The sequence below is a fragment of the Chiloscyllium plagiosum genome, chromosome 19 (genome assembly GCF_004010195.1).
Source record: "Chiloscyllium plagiosum isolate BGI_BamShark_2017 chromosome 19, ASM401019v2, whole genome shotgun sequence".
Lineage (NCBI taxonomy): Eukaryota > Metazoa > Chordata > Chondrichthyes > Orectolobiformes > Hemiscylliidae > Chiloscyllium > Chiloscyllium plagiosum.
The window spans coordinates 12,884,512-12,903,912 of NC_057728.1; the positions used below are offsets into that span (position 1 = coordinate 12,884,512).

At 41.1% G+C, this 19,401-nt stretch overlaps 1 protein-coding gene and 1 long non-coding RNA gene across 9 annotated transcripts in view; one reads left to right on the plus strand and one right to left on the minus strand.

The window, feature by feature from the left end:
• LOC122559526 (metabotropic glutamate receptor 8) overlaps positions 1–19,401 on the plus strand; it is a 443,931-nt gene that overhangs the window by 156,699 nt on the left and 267,831 nt on the right. The window lies entirely within an intron of this gene.
• LOC122559528 overlaps positions 1–19,401 on the minus strand; it is a 118,427-nt gene that overhangs the window by 35,937 nt on the left and 63,089 nt on the right. Inside the window, exon 2 of one of the 5 annotated variants that reach the window (XR_006314451.1) lies at positions 16,577–16,699. The exons of the other annotated variants lie outside the window; for them this stretch is intronic. This is a non-coding gene — a long non-coding RNA (uncharacterized LOC122559528). The remainder of the gene's footprint in view (positions 1–16,576; positions 16,700–19,401) is intronic. 5 annotated transcript variants of the gene reach the window in all.

The window sequence follows — 19,401 nt, forward strand, 5'->3', positions numbered from 1 at the left end:
CGTCGATTCTCCTGCTCCTCGGATGCTGCCTGACCTGCTGTGCTTTTCCAGCACCATACTCTCTTATGTGGTGCTGGAAAAGCACAGCAGGTCAGGCAGCATCCGAGGAGCAGGAGGATCGATATTTCGGGCATAAGTCCTTTATCAGGAATGAAGTTTGTGGGTCAGGGTTGAGAGGTAAATGGGAAGGAGTGGGGTTGGCGGGAGGTAGCTGGGCAAGCGATAGGTGGATGAAGGTGAGGGAGGTTCAAGCGCAGTGGTGTGTGAAGTGGAGGAGATGTGCTGGACGGCATCGTCAACCATGTGGGAAGGGAAGTTGCGATCGTGTAAGATGGAGGCCATCTGGGACTTTCTGAGATGGAATTGGTCATCCTGGGAACAGATGTGGCGGAGGTGGAGGATTTGGGAATAAGGGATGCCATTTTTTCAGGAGCAAGGGTGGGAGGAGGTGTAGTCTAGGTAGCTGTGGGGGTCAGTGGGCACTGCCCTTGAACCCAACCCCTCCCAACGTAACAAGGACAGAACCCCCCCCAATCCTCACCTTCCACCCCACCAACCTCCTCATACAACGTATCATCCTCCTCCACTTCTGCCACCTCCAAACGGACCCCACCACCAGAGATATATTTATCTCCCCACCCCTATCAGCGTTCTGAAAAAATCATTCCCTCTGCGACTCCCTTGTCAGGTCCACACGCCTTTCCAGCCCACACCCCAATTCTAGCACCTTTCCCTGTCACCGCAGGAAGTGCAAAACCTGTGCCCACACCACTCCCCTCACCTCTGTCCAAGGCCTCAAGTGATCCTTCCACATCTGTCAGAAATTCACCTGTACCTCTACCAATGTCATCTGCATCCGTTGCACCCGGTGTGGTCTCCTCTATATCAGGGAGCCAGGATGCCTTCTTGCGGATCGTTTCAGAGATCATCTCTGGGACACCCACCAACCCCACCGCCCCGTGGCTGAACACTTCAACTCCCCCTCTACTCCGTCAAGGATATGCAGGTCCTGAATCTCCTCCACCGCCAAACCATTACTAGCCGATGCCTGGAGGAGGAATGCCTCTTATCCCATCTTGGGACCCTGCAACCACACGGGTAAATGTGGATTTCAACATTATCCCAGTCCCAAGCCTCCAACTCGGCACTGCCCTCTGGACCCATCCATCACTGCCCCCTCTAACCTCTCACCTTCTTGCTCACCTTCATCCACCTATAGCTTTCCCAGCTACTTCCTGCCAACCCCATCCCCCCCTCAGCCCCGGCCCACAAGCCTCATTCCTGATGAAGGACTTATGCTTGAAATGTCGATTCTCCTGCTCCTCGGATGCTGCCTGACCTGCTCTGCTTTTCCAACACTACACTCCCATCTCTGGTCTCCAGCATCTGCAGTCCCCACTTTGTCCCACAGGGTCATGATAACCAGAGCTTCGTGGGAATGGACAGATTGTACAAATTTAAGATAGCAGATAGCATTAAAGGTTGCAACAATAGTGAATACAGAACTAAATCTGAATCTGTGTAGCATTCATAAGAAAATCGATGAATTTATAGCTCAAATAGGAAGAAATATATGTATGATTTCATAGCCATTATAGAGACATCACTGCAAGATGATGAAGGCTGAGACCTAAATATTCAACAGTAGATGAAGTTTTAGAAGGACCGATGGTAGGAATAGGTGCTGAGGTAATTCTGTTAGTTCAGGCTGGCATGAGCACAATACTCAGAAATGGCCGTGGTTCTAAGTATCAAGGTGTAGAATCCCTTAGGGTGGGAAGAAGAAATAGTTAAAGTAAAAGAAAAACTTGTGAAAATACCTTGAAGGCATCCTAACAGTAGCAATATTTTCTAACAAGGTTCACAGGAAGAAATAATGGTGCTTGTAAGAAAGGTATGGTGATAATCACGTAGGATGTTAACCAGTGTATGTATTGTAAAAATCAGATTGGCAAATGAAGCCTGGAAGATGAGTTCATAAAGTGTTTTTGACACAGTTTATGAGAGTAGCATGTTTTAGACCCAAAGAACGTTATTCAATGTACAAGGGGATAGAATTAATTAATCACCTCATAGTGAAGGTAGTGAAAAAGTCATAACATAATTGAGTTTCACATTCAGTTTGAGGAAGAGAGGAGTGTGTCAAGGCTAATGTTTTAAACTAAATGAGAGCAAATATGAATTAGCTAAAATGAACCAAGAAATTAGGTTAAGGGATCTGACAATAAAAATGCAGTAGCAGATTTTTAAAGAGATATTTCATAACAGTCAGCAAAGATTCATTTCAGTGAGAAAGAAATATACTAAAGGAAGTATGCGCCATCTGTGAATCATGAAGATAGTTGGTGGTAGTACCAAATTGACAGGAACAAAAACATACAATTCAGCAGAAATTAATCACAGGTTGGGTAATTAAACAGAATGTTGACAAGAAAGTAAAGAATAACAAAGATAATAATGAGAATGGAATTCAAGTATAAGAGAAAGCTAGCTTGAAATTTATCAATAGTTAGGTAGAGTTTCTACGGATATTTTAAAAGGAAACGAGCACGTAAATTGAGCATTGGTCTACTAGAGTGTGTATCAGGAGAATTAATAAGGGAAAATAAGGGAATGGTGAATTAGTTGGCAGATATTTTATATCTGTCTACAATGAAGATGATACAAATAAACGGAGAAATGGAAAAATGGAGGGACAGACTTATAATAATTATAATCATCAGTGAATGCTTGTTGATAAAATTATTGGAACTAAAAGCTGACAGTCTCCAGGTTCTGAGTCTTCACCAACAAAACCAGAAACAGAAATTGCTGGTAAAACTCAGCAGGTCTAGTAGTAAGGGTCACTGAACCCAAAACATTAACTCTGAGTTCTCTTCACAGATGCTGCCAGACTTGTTGAGTTCTTTGAACAATTTCTGTTTTTGGTTTTGCTTCTTGTTTTCAGCTTTCACAGTTCTTTCGATTTTCTGATAGTCTTCATCCTCAGATGTTTTAAAAAATGACTCTTGAAGCAGCAGACCATTTAGAACATCACAATGCAACCAGGCAGAGTCAGCAATGCTTTGTGAAAGGAAAATAAGACTTGACTAATTTATTCAAGTTCTTTAAAGAAGTAATGAGCAATGTAGATAATGAGTAACTGTTGGATGAGGTATACTTAGATTTCCAAAAGGCATTTGACAAGATGCCACATCAAAGGTTACAGATAAAATAAGTGCTCATGGTGCAGTACGTAATATATGAGAATTAGCAGGGGATTGGTCATCTAACAGCAATAATAGAAATAAATAGGTTGTAAAAATGTAATGAGTGCAAGCCAACTATTGACAATATATGTCAACGACTTGGACAAAGGGGCCAAATATAAGATTGCTAAATTTTCTGATGACACAATGTTAGATCCATAACTATGTTTTAAAAGGGCTATTGAGAGATACCAAATTTATTTAAATAGGTTAAATAAATAGGCAAAATTTGAAAGATGGAACATTATGTGGGAGGAATAGAAAAACAACACACTATTGAAATGGAGAATGATTGTAGAATCGAGGTACAGAACAATCTAGATATGCGGATTCATGAACCATAAAAAGTTAGCATTAAATGCAGCAACTGATTAGGAAAGCAAATGGGATTTTGTCAAATATTACAATGGGTATAGAATATGGAAGTGGGGATGTCTTTCCATTGTCATATAGGGCATTGATGAAACAATGTCTTGAGTACCAAAATCAGATCTTTTCCTCTGAAATAATATTATTGCAATTGAAAAAGCTCATGGTGCTCACTCTACTTCCAGGATAAAGGGGATGTCTATTAGAAAGTGTTGGACAGTTTAGGACTGTTTCAATGGAGTTTAGATGAATGAGAAATGATCTAAGTGAAGCATATCCAATCCTGATGGGAATTGATGTGGTAAACGCTGAAGAATTGTCTCCCCATAGAGTCATAGAGATGTATAGCACGGAAACTGACCCTTCGGTCTAACTTGTACATGCCGACCAGATCTCCCAACCAAATCTAGTCCCAACTGCCAGCACCCAGCCGATATCCCTCCAAACCCTTCCTATTCATATACCCATCCAGACACCTTTTAAATGTTGTAATTGTACGAGCCTCCACCACTTCCTCTGGCAGCTCATTCCATACATGCACCACCCTCTGTGTGAAGAAGTTGCCTCTTAGGTCTCTTTTATATCTTTCCCCTCTCACCCTAAATCTATGTCCTCTAGTCCTGAACTCCCACACCCCAGGGAAGAGACTTTGTCTATTTACCAAATCCATGCTCCTCATGATTTTATAAATGTCTATAAGGTCACCTTTCAGCCTCCGATGCTCCAGGGAAGACAAGCCCTGCCTATTCAACCTCTCCCTACAGCTCAAATCCTCCAACTGTGGCAACATTCTTATAAATCTTTTCTGAACCCTTTCAAGTTCCACAACATTCTTCCAATAGGAAGGAGACCAAAACTGAACGCAATATTCCAAAGGTGACCTAACCAATGTCCTGTACAGCTGCAACATGACCTCCCAACTCCTGTACTCAATGCACTGACCAATAAAGGAAAGCATACCAAATTCTTCTTCCTACCTACCTGCGGCCCCACTTCAAGGAGCTATGAATCTGCACTCCAAGGTTTAGATTAGATTACCTACAGATTAGATTACCTACAGTGTGGAAACAGGCCCTTCGGCCCAACAAGTCCACACCAACCCGCCGAAGTGCAACCCACCCATACCCCTACACTTACCCCTTCACCTAACACTATGGGCAATTTAGCATAGCCAATTCACCTGACTTGCACATCTTTGGACTGTGGGAGGAAACCGGAGCACCCGGAGGAAACCCATGCAGACACGGGGAGAATGTGCAAACTCCACACAGTTAGTCGCCTGAGGTGGGATTTGAACCCAGGTCTCTGGTGCTGTGAGGCAGCAGTGCTAACCACTGTCTCTTTGTTCAACAACTATTAGATCTAAGGGAACACAGTTTAAAAATAAATTTGAGATGATGATGAGGAGAAGTCTTTTCTGAGTGAGTTGTGAAATCTGTGGAATTCCTTTCCCAGGGAGCTGTGGAAGCTACATCATTGAGTATTTTTAAGGCTGAGGTTGATAGATTCTTGGTTAACAAGGGGAATTGGGGTAGACAGGAAACTAAAATTAAGGCAAAAATGTTATTGAATGGTGAACCAGTCTCAAGGGCCAAATAGCCCATTTCTACTCCTAACTTAAGCATTTGTACGTTTGTGTAAAGTAAGATTGACTGAAGTGCCATTAAATAAAGCAGAAAATTGTGTTTTTTTTTAGTGAACACTTGTGGGGCTACATCTGTGCAGTTCAGATCCATTCTTGAATGCAAATTTACTTGGATGGCCACATTTTGGAGAAACAGAAGATTAGCATCCACGCAACAGTTTTCACAACCTCAGGGAATTTACAGCTAATAAATTGTTTGCCACAGGGCGGTTATTGTTATTATGTTGGAGACACGGTGACTATTTTATGCACAGCAAACTCCCCTGAACAGCAGTATTCCTGTAACCAAATAATCCAATGTAGTGATACAGTTTGAGGGATTAATGTTGACCAGGGAGCACCCTTCTTTTCTTCAAAATGAGACCACATGATATTTTATATTTAATTGCGTAAGCAAGTAAGACCTAATTTTGATATCTTATCTGAATTAACACCTCTGACATTCCACTGCTATCTTAGTGCTTGGTATCTACTTTGATATTTGACTGAAGTCCTGGAACTTAACAACTTTGTAAATCTCAGACCTGAAAGTACTATCATTGTGCCCCAGTTGGCCTGACATAATTGGAATTTAGCAGAGAGGGGGGTGACTTGATTGAAGTGTATTATATTCTACACGGTCTTGATTGACGGTCCCTCTAATGATTTTTTCTGCAGTGTAGACCACCAAGGTCCTTATATGCCAGTGGTTTCTGGAAGCAGAAGCCAATGCAACATGTCAATCAGCAGAACCTCGCATTAGCTGTGCAGCCAGACGGAATAGAGGGAACTTAACCCTTTCCGGACTGTGATGAGGACAATTTTTGTTCTCTCCCTGATGCTTTGTGTGGTCTTGGAGTTCTCTGTTTCAGAAGGTGGTGGAGGCAGACTCATTGAATATTTTTTAAGACAGGGGTAGAATAATAGTCAAGGCATCCAGGGTGACCAGGGGTAGATGGGAATGTGGAATTTGAGTACGAACAGATCAGGCATAATCTTATTGAACAGCAGGGCAGGCCTGAGGGGCTGAATGGTCTTCTTATGCTCCTATTTTGTAAGTTAGTATGTATATTTATTTTGCTGACTGTAGGTAGTTATGTTATTCAAAGCACACTTGGATTTTCATTGATCTGAGTTCTTAGTATTCTTCTGATAGTTAAACTAAAAGGGTTGTGGTGTCACCTTGTGGTTGATATGTCATTCTACTCCATTTATTAGCTTACCTTGGAACAGATTTTGAGAGTGAATGCTACTTCAATGGCTTCATGTAATGTGTCAATATAAACTTACATGAGGGTAACTAAAATAATTCTCTCATAATGTGTCCAGCGTATCATTTTAAAACCGAAGACTTGTAAACACAGCTAATTTATTTCACTTTTGTATCCAGCAACATTTATTCCAGGAATTAAAAAGAATAGAATGTACATTATTAGAGAATTATATCCTGACTTTTAAGAATAGACACTTTAGGGGAGGCTATAACTTGGGGTAGTATCAAGATTCTCATTGTAAAGTCATGTACAAGCCTGAGAAACCAGTTTGTGGCCAGTTTGCTTATGGCTTAATTTCTGCATCATGGCACTGGAAGTGGAAAATTAACACAGTTTTCAGTGCTTGTATTTGGTGGTCATTTCAATGTGTCATATCCACAGACTAGCATAATCTGATGCAATGTAGAGATATGTTCCAAAGATAGTACACTCTACAAATATATCTTAAACTTTTAAACAAAGGAAACTTTGCTAAAGAAAATACGCTGGTTGCAACAGCAACAATGTTGCACCTGCAAAGAACATGGAGCTTGGATGAAGTCAGGCAGGCTGAAAAGCATTCAGAGAGAGATTTTGCAGACAAGTTTATGGGTGATTTCAAACTATTGCATTTGTTGAACTCAGTGTGAAGGAGAATTTGAGACTTCCTTGAGTAGCAATAATGCACTGGTCTCTCTTTCTTTGTAACTCCTCTCAGTAATGTGACTGAGCTGAAAACCTACCAGAAGTCATCTTTTTCACTCGTGGAGAGTTCCTGGAGAAGATTCTCCAGTTGCAGGAAATCAGCCAGCTATAATTGTTCCAGGAATAAACCCCAATACCAACAGCTGGCCTGTAGATGACTGAGAAAATAGTACCATTTGAATCAATCTTTGTTCATGAGTTTAACTTTTATTTGGCTAAAGTGCTTTAAAGATTTACCATATTTCTTGTAAGTAACACAGATTGAGTAGCATGGATTCATTTACTTACAAATCTCATTCAGGTTTATTTAACAGCCCAGACTATAACTCACAGTCACAGATCACTATGTATGCATCCAGAGTCTAGCTTGCTTCTGCTGGATTGCACATGGTAGATAGTTATTTAGTTTCATTCTGGTTTTTGACTCATTAGCTATTCTAGCTCATTAAGTAACAGAGCTCTTAGAATGTGGCATAAATTAGTTAACGCTTTTCAGCGCTCTAAATTTTACTTGTTTCTCTCAATGTCGAGTAAATCTGCAGGTTTATGTTTAAGGTTAATTTTTGTTTAAGGTTATATATTTCCATAATCCAAACTATTTATCAGTAACATTTGCATCTTTGATGGAATATTTATTTTTGGTGTTAAACTAACTATTTGTTGTTGACAAAAGAAACTCAGCAGACTTCTTGATGTTGTCCTTTGACATTGCAAGAGCTACATAATTGGTCATATCACCAGTCTTATTAAATTTAATTATTTTTATGACCAGTGAAGAAATGGGACTAGAATCTTGATCTTAACACTGATAATACCATTATTGCACATACACAGGGTGTATCTAGCCTGAAATTTGGGTGGAAGAAATTCAGGCTAGATACACCCTGTGTATGTGCAATAATGGTATTATCAGTGTTAAGATCAAGATTCTAGTCCCATTTCTTCACTGGTCATAAAAATAATTAAATTTAATGTGCATGTTTAGTTGAGCAGACATAGGGCGCAGGAAGTTGCTGCCTGTAGACAGATGGCAGTTTCATTATTCTATGAAAAAGCATTTGCAATTATGTAATTAGGACATCTGTACAATTCCCATTAGTTACATTGGAAGTGCACAATTTCCAAATTTAGCCTGCAAAAACAGCTATCTGGACTTCCCAACTGATATGTTTCATGTAAATGTTATTGAAAAGTCCCCTACTAAAAGTAATATGAGGCTCTTAGTGAAGTTTTTTCTTCTTCGATTTTCTCTTTAAAAACAGCTTTTTTTATTTGTTGAACAGCTTTTGTTCTATTGCTGTTGGCATGTTTTAATTTCACCTGACAAACAGAAACAGTGATGTTCCCATTGGAAACTCCACTATGAAAGTAGAATAGTCGAGAGGAAGCAGAGGAAGACCAATGGGAGACGATTAGGCAGCAAGATTGCAATAGTGAAGGAATGTGCTGTTACTCTCCAAACCACACATTTATATACAGGCTTGAGATATCAAGCATAAATTAAAGTAACTGAAAAGGCAATGTTTCAGTTGTGCCACATACATTTTTAGTACTCCCGATGACTGCATCGGCCAATTAAAATACTTTAACATGCTTGTATAGTAAAGAAAGCAAAGCAGCCAACTTACAACATAGAAGGCCCCACAAATAGCAATAAGACAATGAGCAAATGATCTCCTTAATTCATGTTAGCTGAGGGATTGCCATTGACCAGGTCACTGGCAACGTCCTGTTCTTTGAAATAATGCCATATGCTCTCTGTTAAATACACCTGAGAGGGAAGACAGGATTTTGGTGGAATATTCTATCTGCAAAATACATGGAATACGTGCTGCAAAGGCAACACTTAAGCTCAGCTGCATTCTCGTCAAGGTGTTTTAGGCGAAAGACTAAAGTTAGCAACACAATCAATTCCTTTAATTTGCATTATTCTAGTAGGACTATGTGACATCCAGATGGCAGTTTTGAGGCTTTTGGAATACACTGAGATTACAGGATGTGTTGCTTTAAAAAAATGTCTCAGCAAAGGCTGCTAGGTGATGTACAAAAGGGTTTGAACTTAGATTGTCTTTACGAAACATTCCTGTTTAAAAATCAATTTTTAAAATTAATTTTCATTGGCAACAACGGGAGTCAAAATTACAGTTTTGCTTTAGAGAAATCATTTATCAGACTTTCCATCAGGCCATCATTGCAATGAAATCTTTCACAAAGTGAAGACCAGGCTGCTGGGTTCAATTTGAGATCAGAATAAAAGAAGTGTTTTGAAGTAATTTTCCACATTTTAACTCCTTACTTTTGCCTAGCTGAGGTCAGCAATTTTTGCTGAGAAAAGATAACAACTAGAATCATGTTTCTTTGGTATCCCACTCAAATGGTTCAATACATCCATTCATTCATGGGGCTATGGGCAATATGTACAAAGTTGACATTTTTTTTACCCACTCCTAATGCCTTCATTGGATGGCTTGCCAAGTTATTTAGAAGGGCTTTTTAGCTCAGGTGGCTGGATGGCTGGTGTGTAACGTCAAGTGATGCCAACAGCATCGGTCCAATGTAACATCATCCGAGGTTACATTGGAGGACTCTCTGTCTCAACCTTGACCCTTAGGTCTAATTCACCATTCTTTAATGACAGAGCAGCCTACGATCTGGTAAGACTGTGGTAGCTTTACTTTTACCTAACAGTCAACCACGTTGAGGGAGACATATAGGCCAGTGTGACTGACAACAAGTTTCCATCCACAAAGGATTTGCGTGAATCTGATTGGCTCTGACAGCATCATGGTCACTTTTACTGATATCAATATTTTCTTTCCTGACTTTCTAAACTCTATTCAAATTCTCAAAATATGATTGTGGGATTTTAATGTATGTTCTCTGGATTTTTAATCCAGTCGTTTGGATCACTAACAGTGTAATAACTAGTCTTATATCGTACAACCTCAAATATCCGAACATCAATTATCCAATAGTGGACAGCGAAGACGGTTACCTCAGATTGCAACAGGATCTTGACCAGATGGGCCAATGGGCTGAGAAGTGGCAGATGGAGTTTAATTCAGATAAATGTGAGGTGCTGCATTTTGGGAAAGCAAATCTTAGCAGGACTTATACACTTAATGGTAAGGTCCTAGGGAGTGTTGCTGAACAAAGAGACCTTGGAGTGCAGGTTCATAGCTTCTTGAAAGTGGAGTCGCAGGTAGATAGGATAGTGAAGAAGGCGTTTGGTATGCTTTTCTTTATTGGTCAGAGTATTGAGTACAAGAGTTGGGAGGTCATGTTGTGGCTGTACAGGACATTGGTTAGATTACTGTTGGAATATTGCTTGCAATTCTGGTCTCCTCCCTATCAAAAAGATGTTGTGAAACTTGAAAGAGTTCAGAAAAGATTTACAAGGATGTTGCCAGGGTTGGAGGATCTGAGCTACAAGGAGAGGCTGAACAGGCTGGGGCTGTTTTCCCTGAAGTGTCGGAGGCTGAGGGGTGACCTTATAGAGGTTTACAAAATTAGTGACAGGCATGGATAGGATAATAGGCAAAGTCTTTTCCCTGGGGTCGGGGAGTCCAGAACTAGAGGGCATAGGTTTAGGGTGAGAAGGGAAAGATATGAAAGAGACCTAAGGAGCAGCTTTTTCATGCAGAGGGTGGTACGTGTATGGAATGAACTGCCAGAGGATGTGGTGGAGGCTGGTACAATTGCAACATTTAAGAGGCATTTGGATGGGTATATGAATAGGAAGGGTTTGGAGGGATATGGGCCGGGTGCTGGCAGGTGGGACTAGATTGGGTTGGGATATCTGGTCGGCATGGACGGGTTGGACCGAAGGGGCTGTTTCTATGCTGTACATCTCTGTGACTCTATGACTCTATGATGGATCCACTGGTGGATAACTGAGACATGTTCGACAACCGGTACTCAAATTACTGCTTGTTTATGATCAGATCAGTTATCCAAATAATTGGTTATCTGAACAAAATACTCCCCGCCCATCTCCTTCGGATAATTGAGGTTCTACTATATAGATATTTTTAATCAACCTCTTCAAACACACAGTGACATATTTCTGGAGCAGGTGGAAGTTGAACCCAGGCCTTCTGACCCACATTAACGGACACTACCACTCTACTAAGCAAGGGCAATTCTATTCTACTATGTGCTTAACATTATGTCGAGTAGAGATCTTGTGGTACAGTGTAATATACCTATGTATGGAGCAAATGCTCTCAGCACAAGTCCTAAAGGGCTTTCTGACCGTAGAAGGTGCATTCATAAACATGTCCAAACAGATTGGTTATTAACCTGTAAATCCTTCTGAAATGCCTATAGCAAGCATTAAATGTAGGAGAGACCCCTGATCAACCATTCTCTCTGCAGAGTGGCCCCCTTCTTGACAGGACAGTGATCTGTTCCAGGAAAAGTCAGCTATGGAAGTAGTCTAAGTAAGATGTATCTGCAAATAAACATTTGTTGATTCTTAAAGCCAACGCAATGGACCAGGATCCTGATCTACACACTGTTAATCACCTGTTAAGTATTTCCAACAGAATTGTTGGATGATAACTTTAAAAAAAATTCTCTGGTATAGCAATGGAATGAATGAGGTAACTAACAGTCAATTTTTCACTTTCAAGGCAAGGTATGGTGTAACCCATTGACATCCTCCCTGACTCAATCAACCCAAATCAGAATCTAACTATCATATCTCATTGATTTATGTTTGCACATTCTTCCTGTACTCCTTCCAAAGGATGAATTTAAAAATTATGGCATGAATATGATAAAGCAGAATTGTACGATATTGTGAGGTGGTGCAATGTTGTCATTAATATGCACCACTTTTAGCCTTATTACGTTTATGTGGCAATGTATGATAATGCATTTTGAGACAACAGAAATAATCGCAAGGGATAACAGTAAATGGAGTGTTTTAGTTTATTCTTCAACACAAGTTGCAATGTGGATGTCACTACAACATAGCCAAGCATCTGGCTGGAGTTTAGCTACAAAGACAGAGACAACAATTAAGTCTTAGCAGTTGTCTAATTAAGACGGTGAATACCAAAATATTTGATTTAAACAATAAAGAATCCTCCTTGCATGTTGTGTTAAAAGCCAGTGCTGAGAATTACTAAAATGATTGAGTGTTGGGTCACTGAGTGAAATTGTTTATGCCAAGTTCCCACAAATGGCCACATAGACATCTTTTACATGATTATAATTACTGAGGATTCTTTTTATTTGCTTTTATTCTTTGAAGGTTAATTGTCTTGTTGGATGGTTCAAAGGGAGTGCTGCGCTGAAACAGACACAGTTAATTAGTAAACATCATGTCAAATGTTAAAATTGTATATGCACTTATTTAATTTAATTTCAGTTGATCAAGATGAACATGAAAGGAAGTCAAAACTTGTATTTGTATAAGTCTCCACATCCTCAGGATGACCCACTTCTGAAGCATAGTCCTTCTTCTAGTGTGAGTAACATGTAAACAGTAAAGTTTTACTAACAACCTTGAGATGGCAAAGTGCCCTTGACCCTGTTGTTGATACTCATTGGTTCGAGATTAATGTTGGCCAGAACACTGGGCTAATATTATAGGTAAAAACAAGGACTGCAGATGCTGGAAACCAGATTCTGGATTAGTGGTGCTGGAAAAGCACAGCAGTTCAGGCAGTATCCGAGGAGCAGTAAAATCGACGTTTCGGGCAAAAGCCCTTCATCAGGATAATATTATAGGACCATCTACATATAATTGAACAGTCAGTCCTATGTCTTACCTGAAAAAAAATGGCTGTTTTAATGATACTGCTCACCCTCAAATATGCACTGCTATATCAGCCTGGTTATGGTGTCAAATCTCTGGAGCGAAACTTGCACCTTTTCTAAAGAGACCAGAGTACTACCACTGAATCATGACTGATATTGTCCAAAGTGCTATGTAACCTCTCACATTCTTTCATAGTTTCATGGTAATAGAAGCAGGAGTTAACCATTTGGTCCATCGAGCCTGCTCTGCCATTCATTAAGATCATGGCTGATCGATTCCATCATCTCAGTACCTCCTAACAGCATTATTCCCATAACCCTTAATTTCCCCTACCATGCAAAAACCCATCCAACTGTGTCTTGAATATATTTAATGAAGTTGCTTCTATTGCTTCCTTGGGCAGAGAATTCCATAGATTCAGTGCTCTCTGGGAAAAGCAGCCCCACTTCATCTCTGTCCTAAATCTACTCCCCTTAATCCTGAGGCCATGTTCCCTCGTCCTAGTTTCACCTACCAGCAGAAACAACCTGCCTGAATGTCTAACTTATATAACCCAGTCTCAGAATTAGTTGCAAAGTTGAATGAAAAGCCTAAAATGTAATAAAATAAGGAGGCATCAGCACTTTCTTGAAGACAGCATTTTGAGAGAGAAAACAAAAATTATTATGGTAAATTATTAAATTACTATTACAAGCACTAACAACTATATTGGCAAGTGATGTACTGTATTACAGGTTTGCAAAAGCTCTGAGCCATTCCATACATAATTTCAATTAAGGGTGCCTGACTATTATCAAAGATAACTGTGGCTCCGTGGTTAGCACTGCTGCCTCACAGTGCCAGAGGCCCGGGTTCAATTCCCGCCTCAGGCGACTGACTGTGTGGAGTTTGCACATTCTCCCTGTGTCTGCATGGGTTTCCTCCGGGTGCTCCGGTTTCCTCCCGCAGTCCAAAGATGTGCAGGTCAGGTGAATTGGCCATGCTAAATTGCCTGTAGTGTTAGGTAAGGGGTAAATGTAGGGGTATGGGTGGGTTACGCTTCGGCGGGTCGGTGTGGACTTGTTGGGCCGAAGGGCCTGTTTCCACACTGTAATGTAATCTAATCTCTGTATAAGATTAAAATGGTGCCAAGGAGCAGCATCCGAGGGTAGGAAAATCGATTTTCGGGTCAAAGCCCTTCATCAGATACTGCCTGACCTGCTGTCCTTTTCCAGCACCACTCTAATCTTGACTCTGATCTCCAGCATCTGCAGTCCTCACTTTCGCCTGTTATCAAAGATAAGACTGTACTTGGGTTCAACAGCTAGATTGCCTCAAGACTAAATTAAAACAACTTCACACACTTTTGGCTTTAACAGAGTTAGGACAGAGCTTTGGTTAAAGTGTCTGTCAGCCAGACATTTTACACTCTGTTTGATTCTCTTTTCCAATGATTTCAATGCAGCTTTGATGTCGCAGAAAAGTAGCCTGAAGGATGCCTTGATAAGAAGCGCGACCATCTGAGTCACCACAATTGTGCTACTCATATGATAGCTCAGTGTGTTTATCAGCATGTTTCTGTATGAAGCTTTGTCAACATTATTACAGTTTAAATTGCCAGCATCCATAAATTCCGTAAACTATCTTTTTTCCTCCTAAACAGTCTGCATCGGTTCATCAGTTTTGTGAGAGATTATTATTGAAGGATTAAATTATCAGTAGGTGGGAGAATTTTTATGACCTTTGACTATGAAAGAAAGTTTAAACTAATTACTAATATGCTGCAAATGCTAATCATGGATAAGTACAGTCATGGGCATTGAACGCTTTCATATTCAGCTGCTAAACAAGATTAATATAGAGAACATGATTTGTGATTTATATCCTGTCAATGCAAAAAGCACTTGAAATATTATCTGGAATGGGAAGTTTGAGATTTTAATACTGCTGGTTCATGTCTAACAATTGACAAATAGAGGTGAAAACAGCCAAGAAATGTGCTAAGACTTAAGCAGCAATGGTTTCCTTGGCCCCATTACTCATTTTGTCTTGCCAGTACATTGCTTTATAATTCAAGTTGGCATGCCAGTTGTAATTAAGGGAGCAATTAAATTGCCAAGATTAGATTGTTGTCAAGCAGTTTCTATTTAGTCATGACCTTATAACGCAGGATTCAAGTTCAGTCTGAGTCTAGAGTGGAGTGGAATCAGACTGCTGCTCGCAGAGTGTGCTCAGTTTGGCATTGCATGCACTATAACTAGAATATAAAGAGTGGAAGGTTTTATTGGTCAGGATCTTATAGGGGTGAGAGTGACAAGGGCAATGGAGAGCTTTGTGGCAGATTGGATGGGAAGTCCAATCTCAATGCCAGGAGCATCTTGCTCTACCTTTTTGATATCTTCTAATCAACCTGTTCAGAGATGGTATTACATGCCTCTGGAGTAGGTGACATTTGAACTCAGGCCTTCTCGCACATAGCGACACTGCCACTGCACCAGCCTTTCACTCCAACCTTTATGATTTTCTTACTCAGTAACGACACGGTGGTGCGAAAACATTTTATTCAATATTTCCACTACCCGGACAACACCCATGTGACCAGTAGAAAAAGCAAAATCCAATACGTACATGAGGAGAGTGAAGGGGGAGATTGGGGATGCAATAAAAATGGAGTTGGAGGGGGAAATAAAGCCATTCCAACCCCACAGTTCCCATCTCTCCCTAAAGGCATTGAGATCATTGGTGGACAATGCGTGCTCCCTAGCCAAAGACACCCAGACTCAAACATAACCATGGAAGAGGGGCAGGCAGTCAGTAGAAATTACCCTGTCCATGGCCCGCTGCCTGGACCCATTACCTTTATGCTTTTCACAAGTGCCAGGGGAGATTATTACTCGGTAGCAGCAAATTGACAATTGAGGGGGATGAAAGCATATTAAATGCCTTGTTGATTGCCCAACTCTGCTGGTGGTTTACTTTCAGCTTTCTATCTTTTCAAACTCACCAGATAAGCTGGACGTTGAGAAGATGTGTCATGGAAATTAGATTGGATCTCTGGCAAATTCAGACTCAGATTACTTGTATCTTGCTTTGCCGTTTGGTGTAAACACAAAGGAAGAAGCTTGTCATGGTTGTCAGCAGGTCACAGCCAAATCAAGAGGATAGCCTTCAGTCAGGGGCTCCTGGGACCAGTGAGTCAAAGATTGTCTCCGATACCAGCGCAGGGCTTGGAAATGGTCAGTCAGCTGTTAGGGACAGTCCAAGTCTGGATGGTCTCCTCATTAGCAGTGAGTAACTGAACGTCAGGCAGCCTTTCACCCATCTTGACTCTTTCTGCTATGTTGTGGTATGGTATTAAAGGAATTGAAACTGAATGGCACTCCTATTACTCTTGATGGAAGTGGGGAGGTGTCCATCACTAACCCAGCATGCCTGCTGCACTACTAAAGATTTAGTAGTGCAGCAGGCATGCTGGGTTAGTGATGTTGGGGGTATGGTGGGTGGGAGCGAGTGAGGGAAGTTATTCAGGCAATAGTGAGAGAGGTAGAGCATTGGCCTTGATGGGCAGTAGTACAATAGCAGCGGTAGAGTAATTGTGATGTCGCAGAGGAAAGCTGGTGATACTTACACTGGTGGACGAGAGAAGGACATCAGCCAGACATTTCTCCAAACGGTTGAGGCTGCTTTAACCCAGATGGCAACCTTGGATCAGACTGGCAGTGGTCTGGTGTTGTGGCCTTGACTGCTACTCCTGAGAGAAGAGAACATCCTGGATATAACTCTGTCCAGCAGGACCTCCATGTCCCTGCCAGCACAGCTGGACGTGGACTTCCCCCTGTCTGCCAAGCCTAGGGCAATGGGTCAAGAACTGTACTGGGTAGATTGAGACAGTCAGTGCTTATTTGGGGGCACAATGGACTTTTAAAAATGCCAAGAAATGCCAGGCATTGTGGGGCATCAAGCTTGCATGGACTAAAGAAACTGTTATACACCAGTGGGGCTGAATAGCTGATTGTTGTAAATTCTTTGCAATTCTGCCTTTCAAAGGAGACAGCAGACGGTAGCCATCATAACTAATCTTTGCCTGTGCTGTACCATTGCGAGGGGGTAATTGTTCATCCTCATCATTGGCCCCTGCATGGGGTTCAGATTTCAACACAGAATGAAAGACAGAAAACAACATATCCTGTCATTTATGGCTCAAACTAACCCTTTGAGACCAGGTCTGGTACCTTGTGAGGTAGGCCATTAATGTTCAAGTATTATCACTTTGGACAGTTTAGCAGTCAGACAAACTAGGCTATTGAACAGTGTGATAACATGCTCTCTTTTGTTATCCTTGATTCTGTAACTGTTGGGCAGCGCCTGCTACATTTTCTTCCAAGCATTATTTCCATGTGATATATGGTAGTGGGTGGTGATGGTGCACAAGTAATGGTGGGAGTTGTCTTTTGTCAACTGAGCTCCACAAAAAGAAACAGTTGTATTTTCCCTGCAAAAGGCCAATATGTGATAATCATCTTCAATGCTACAAACCCTTTTCAATGCATTTGTTGAATAATTGCACCAATTAAGTGCCAATTTTCTGCTCAGCAAGAGAATGTCTTATCCCACATGAGTTTCATTTTCAACCGTAGTGCAGGATTGCCACGTTGTTTTCCAGGGCCAAGGACATGATTATGTTCCGCTAACTGATTAATTTATGAAATACTCTTTTGTTCGAAAATTCAAAGGTACCACAAGTGCAACTGTTGTTGATGAATTGTCACTCTGTATATTTTGTGTTCCTCAATAATGGTGTGCAGTACTCTAGTGCACTTTTCCAAGATACATGCAGGAAATTCTCTACAGCACTCACAGAATGGACTGTTTGTAAAATCCATGAGCATTAAATACCAAACAACTTGCCAAGATGTTGAATGACCATGCAACTCTTCAAGGCAACAGTTTCCCCTTAGCAGCAACTCTCAGGTGTGGAAGACAGATCCATGCTGTTCTTTGCTCCCACACTGCCACCACCTAAGCACAGGTGCAAGGCACATCATTGGAGAGAATGGAGGAAATGATACAAGACCATGATCAATGAGCATACAGATAGTAATCCCAATTTGAACCAGCTTAAAATATAAGAGTACATGATTTTCATATGAATAAGACACTATATTGTTGTGTCCAGCCTGGGTCTATGATATTGTGATGAGCAATGCTCAAAACCTTTGAAGCATATCAAAGAGTGAAGCTACACTGCCAATCTGTGCAAACTATAAAAGGATTAGATCTGGTCATGTGTATATCCATGAAAGCAATACCTAAGCAAGTTGAGACAAGGCGTCATTTTGCCACCTTGTACATGTTATCAGAAAGGTGCGTTCATGTACACATTAACTGAAAGATATACCGCTGTTCATTTTATTAGAAAGTGTTCTCACTCCTTTAAGGTGTGGGGGTGAGGTGGTGATATTGCTTAAGTTTCAGAACAGGTGTGCTTGTACCTTTAAGACAATTATTGAGTTTATGTCATGTGACATTCTGGTATATTGGTACCAGCTCACATTCAGTTACCCAGTGCAATGGAGACAGTGTAGTGCATTCAATCAATCAGTTATGGATATGTAATGTAAAGTAGCCTCCTTAAGCATAGAACCTAGACTTTGTATTGCAGAGATGCAATTAATTGTTGCTGATAAACTTCAAGACACCTGTCTTAAAAAGACCTGATCTTTGTGGTATATGTTACATGAGCTAACATATAGGGCAACACACAGACTAATTCGTAATGACAGTGGCATAAAGGGCAATGTCACCTTGGCTGTCAAGAAATCCTTTCCTGATGAAGGGCTCTGGCCGAGATGTCTCCTGCTCCTCGGATGCTGCCTGACCTGCTGTGCTTTTCCAGCAACACACTCTTGCCTCTGATCTCCAGCATCTGCAGTCCTCACTTTCTCTAGTTGATTTTAACCTCACTGTGAAGCCTCTTCCAATGATGCCTACTTGAAGAAGTTCTCCTCCTCTCTTTACAAAGATCTCAGTGAGTCCCTCTCTCACAGTAACCTCCCCCCCCCCTCCAAGTCCTCTCCTCTGCCCTGAAGCTCTTCAGCCACGTCCTCAAGCAGACTCACTAACGCAACCACATCTCCTTCCTCAGTACCTGCCTATGGAACCACATGAACTCCAGACTACATTTAGACCAACCCAATTTGGACCTGAACAGGATACTCAGTACACACTACAAATCCAAAACCTTCATCATCGATTCTCTTTCCTGATCCTCCGCTCCATGCTATCAGCCGTAAGCTGCCTTCTGCTCTACCTGCAGTCAATCCTGCCCCAGCTCAGAGCCACACTTTCCTAGACCTGCAGTGGACCTCTGTATTTCTAAATCCTCAGGAGGATACATGCTCTCAACAAATGGTATTTATCTACTGCATCGGACATCAAAGAACATAAGCTAGA